Below are 5,374 nucleotides of genomic sequence, written 5' to 3' on the forward strand. Positions count from 1 at the left end.
TGGTACTGGGGCACAGCGACAGACATAAGGTCTCTAAAATCCTGTGTGTCCACCAGGCGGAAAGGCAGCATTTCGGTAGCCAAGAGCTTACAGAGGGATAAAGTCAACCTTTTAGCTTTGTCATGGGTCGCAGGAAATGGCCTTTTATTTGTCCACATCTGAGGGACAGAGATCTGGCTGCTGTGTGTAGACGGTGTTGAGTAGGGTATCCCTGGAAAAATGCAGGTTTGTGAGGAAAGTGCAGGCGTAGACATGATGTTGCCTTCATCCAACGTTGGTGCTATCGATGTCTGAGAGAGCTGTACAAACGCACTTGATTCCCCTTCCAAACCCACTGACGACCTACCAAGCAAACTGCCTGTTGCGGTTACAGTGGTGGAAGTTGTGCGTGGAAAACCAGATGTGACAGCTGTCCCCACAGTCCTAGAAGATGAAGAGCGCGCGGATGCACTGGAAGGGGCAGGCGGTGGATGGTTCGCTCTGCTAGGCCGCATTGCAGCACGGTGAGCTTCCCACTGGGACATATGATATTTATTCATGTGACGATTCATGGAAGAAGTTGTCAAACTGCTGAGGTTTTGCCCTCTACTAACAGAATCACGACAAATTTTACAGATCACATAATTTGGGCGATCTTTTGCTATGTCAAAAAAGGACCAGGCTAGGCAAGGCTTAGAGGGCATGCGACCTGCTGAGCCACCCTGACTAGTGCTCAGAGGCACAGTGGTGGCTGAGGATGCAGTTGTAGACGTGCTACCAGTACTCCGACTCTGTCCAGGAAGGCGCAAGGTAACTTCGTTGTCAGTTGCATCCTCCTCCACCGTCTCTGTTGACCTCCTCGAGGGCCTAACTGTGGGTTGACAGTAGGTGGGATCTAGAACTTCCTCATCAATTGTTGTGTTTGCACTCCCCTCACCCTCAGACCGAGCCTCTTCTTGCCCTGACCGAATATTTAAGTTGTCATCCCAATCTGGTATCTGCGTCTCATCGTCATCAGTATGTTCCTCATTGTCTATTACCACAGGTGTTTCAGTTTGTGAATAAGGGTCAACATTATGCTCAAAAACTTGGTCATCACGGCCTGAATCTGAGTCACAAAGGTTCTGCGCATCACTGCAGATCATTTCCTGGTCTGTACTCACTGTAGTTTGGGAGCAGATCTCTGATTCCCAGGCTATAGTGTGACTGAACAGCTCTGCAGACTCAGCCATCTCAGTTCCACCATACTGTGCAGGGCGGATGGAGACTTCAGAGCTGGGACATCTTACTTTTGCTGGAAGATGGTCTATCTTCAGCAGATGTTAATGGAGCTTTGCCACCTTCCTTATGGACAAACCCTTTTTTTCCTTTTCCAACACGCCTCTTCCCCTTTCCACCAGAATCTGTCATTTTGCCACTTATTTTGATTGTGACAAGATTGTGCACTTAAAATGTGGTAGTAAAAATTGAGAGGTGGTGTAGATTGCAGCTGTGGTCTAGCTTTATTAACAGCAGAATAAACAACAATAACTATCCCTGACAATGCAACTACGGCCCTTAAACTGGCAACATAGTTTGCTAGTATAATGACTTAGTAACAATGAGTTTGAGTGTGCAATGCAGAGGTGGTGCACATAGGTTTGCACCAGTGGGACACTAATGGAAGTCCAACAGCCACTTTTAGGATGCCACTAAGTTTCCTCAGTGTTTGGTATTATAATGGCTTTGTAACAAGGAGCTTGAGTGTGCAATGCAGAGGTGCTGCAAATATCTTTGCACTAGTGGGACACTCATGGAAGTCCAACAGCCACTTTTAGGATGCCACTAAGTTTACTCAGTGTTTGCTAGTATAATGGCTTAGTAACAATGAGTTTGAGTGTGCAATGCAGAGGTGCTGCACATAGATTTGCACCAGTGGGACACTAATGAAGTCCAACAGCCACTTTTAGGATGCCACTAAGTTTACTCAGTGTTTGCTAGTATAATGGCTTTGTAACAATGAGCTTGAGTGTGCAATGCAGAGGTGCTTCAAATATCTTTGCACCAGTGCGACACTAATGGAAGTGCAACAGCCACTTTTAGGATGCCACTAAGTTTACTCAGTGTTTGCTAGTATAATGGCTTAGTAACAATGAGCTTGAGTGTGCAAAGGGCAGGAGGGTACAGTGGCAGGGTTGTGGGTCTGGGTAGAGGAAAGGAAGCCTCCCTTTCTATCCCTCCTAATGGGGAAATGCAGCGAGGAAATCCCTGACCTTAGCTACACAGACGCTGTCATCTTGTGTAGCTGTTAAAATCTGTTTTCACGTAACCTGACTGTCACCTATGGCTCTGACCCTGCCGGTATTAGCCCTTAAAAGGACTAATAGAAATTTCTATCCCTATTCTGTATAGCGCTGTGTATAGAGCGTACACAGCAGTATCGAAGACAGGAGCTACGCCAGCGGTGACTGACACCAAGACGCAGAAGGCAGATAATGGCGTGCTGGAGGAAAATGTCCGTTTTTATAATGCATGGACATGTGACATGGACATCCTATCACACATGCCGTTGCTTCTCTGGCTAAAAGTCCACTTAGCTGTGTGTGTCTGGGATTGGCTGACATTCTGGCCCGCCCCACTACACGCGCGCGCTTAGGGAAGGAAGACAAGGAAAAAAAAACCATTATCCAAACAGCAGTGATCTGAATGCGCTGTTCCCGCACACTATACGCTGAAATTTCATAATAGTGTGAGTCACAAAGTGACTTACACTATTACAGCGGAAAGCCAGCTAGTAATTAGCTTGTCTTTTTGCTGCTAAAACCGTTCTCGAACGTATCTAGAACTATCGAGCTTTAGCAAAAAGCTCGAGTTCTAGTTCGATCTAGAACAGCCCCCAAAATCACTCGAGCCGCGAACTGGAGAACCTCGAACCGCGAACCGCGCTCAACTCTAGTCACTAGGCTAAATCGGCGTCCTAGTAAATAATAGCGCAGGGTTTCCAGGGCCCACTTCACAGCTAAGGCTTGTCGCTCAACCACACTGTATTTTTTTTCTGCCTCCTTAAGTTTTCTGCTTAGTTGGCCCACCAGAGGCATGTGTTTGAACAATAAACTCCCGTTTAAAGTTTGGGGTAACCAACACTGGTTGGTCACATAAAGCCTTTTTCAACCCTTGAAAGACGTTCTCTGCTTCTGCGTTCCACTTTATTGAGACAGAGGTTGACCCCTTGGTAAGATCTGTGAGTGTGGCTGCGATAGTAGCAAAATTTTTGATGAACTGCTGGTAATAGCCAATGATGCTCAAAAAGGCTCTGACCTGTCTTTTGGTGACCGGTTGTGGCCAATTCTGAATGGCGTCCACTTTTTTAGCCTTAGGTTTTATAACTCCCCTACCAATGATGTATCCCAGATAGCGAGCTTCTTCCAACCCCAATGTACACTTCTTGGGATTGGCAGTCAACCTGGCAGCCCTTAGAGAGTCCAAGACAGCTTGTACCTTTTGGCAAATGAGTTTCCCAGTTATCACTAAAGATAATGATATCGTCCAAATATGCGGATGCATACTGGACAGGGGGCTTTAGGATGATATCCATTAGTCGTTGGAAGGTGGCTGGGGCTCCATGCAACCCAAATGGCATATCCCGGTACTGGAACAGTCCCTGTGGCGTAACAAAGGCAGTTTTCTCTTTGGCCGAGTTAGTGAGGGGAATCTGCCAATAACCTTTTGTTAAGTCAATAGTGGATATGTATCTGGCTGAACCTAGTCTCTCTATAAGTTCATCAACTCTTGGCATGGGGTAGGCATCGAATTTCGATACCTCATTTAACTTGCGAAAATCATTACAAAACCAGATAGACCCATCGGGCTTGGGCACCAGTACGATAGGACTAGCCCACTCACTCCGGGACTCCGCAATAACCCCGAGCGCCAGCATTTTCTTTACTTCCTGGGCAATGGAATTCGATATGGTTTTAACCGTACTCGTGTCTGAGGGTCGGTGACAATCTCATGTTTAATTAGGTGAGTACGGCCGGGTAGTTCTGTAAAAATATCTGCGTTTTATCTGTATGAACGCCTTGGTTTCTTGTATTTGGGTCTTGGATAGCGTGTCTGCAATAGCCACCTCTGGTGGTACTATCTGGGGGTCACTTACCTCAGATGTTGATGCCACTCGAGGCCCACTATCAAGGGTAGTCTCTGCTACCAGACTCTCTCTGTCCCACCAGGAACTTAAGCAAGTTTATGTGGTAGATTTGTTGGGGTTTTCTCTTGTCTGGTTGGTGTACCTTATAATTCACTTCACTTATTTTTTACAGCACCTCGTATGCCCCCTGCCATTTTGCAAGAAATTATTTTCTACAGTAGGTACCAACACTAACACCCTCTCCCCAGGTTGAAAAACTCGTGTTTTAGCCGCCCGGTTGTACACCCTGCTTTGGGCGCGTTGGGCGCGCTCCAAACATTCTTTGACTATTGGCATAACTGCCGCAATTCTGTCCTGCATGATTGTTATATGTTCAACTACACTGCGGTAAGGAGTCACCTCTTGCTCTCAAGTCTCCTTGGCAATATCCAACAGTCCTCTGGGACACCGCCCATAGACCAATTCAAAAGGTGAAAAGCCTGTGGAGGATTGGGGTACCTCTCGTATGGCGAACAAGAGATATAGCAGGAGAGCATCCCAATCCCTTACGTCCTTATCCACCACCCTTTTCAACATCCTCTTTAGGGTTTTATTAAAGCGCTCGACCAGACCGTCAGTTTGAGGGTGATACACTGAGGTACGCAGGTGGGAGATTTTTAGTAATTTACATAGTTCTTTGAGTATAGGAGACATAAAGGGGGTCCCCTGATCCATAAGTATCTCTTTTGGAATGCCTGTGCGAGAAAACATGTTAAAAGCTCCTTTGAAATTGCTTTTGCATTGGCATTCCGTAAGGGTACAGCCTCCGGATAACGGGTGGCGTAATCCAGTACCACCAAAATGTATTGATGACCCCTGGCAGATTTAACTATTGGACTGACTAAATCCATTGCTATCCTCTCAAAGAAAAAAAAAGGGGAACCAGCACAATCTGAAATTGGCATGCATCATATAAAAAGTGAAAATTCACAAATTTATTCCAACTGTACTATAATAAAAAAATGAGATTTTTAGCAAATAATTGATCAATTTTTTGAGCCACCCCTGCCAACGTCACGGCAAATCTCAATAGGGGGGTCCTACTCTACATTCTGTATTTCATGTGCCATGCGGCCTCCTAGATAAAGTTAAAAGCAGAACCATAATGGAGCACACATACCTGCAACCTGTATATAGCCGCTTCCATGTTGCAAAAAAGGCACTTGTGGATAGAGACCAGCCCAGGTCCCAGCATGTGGAGCAAGCTCTACACATACCAGGACTATATCA

This window comes from Anomaloglossus baeobatrachus, unplaced genomic scaffold (genome assembly GCF_048569485.1).
Source record: "Anomaloglossus baeobatrachus isolate aAnoBae1 unplaced genomic scaffold, aAnoBae1.hap1 Scaffold_2508, whole genome shotgun sequence".
Lineage (NCBI taxonomy): Eukaryota > Metazoa > Chordata > Amphibia > Anura > Aromobatidae > Anomaloglossus > Anomaloglossus baeobatrachus.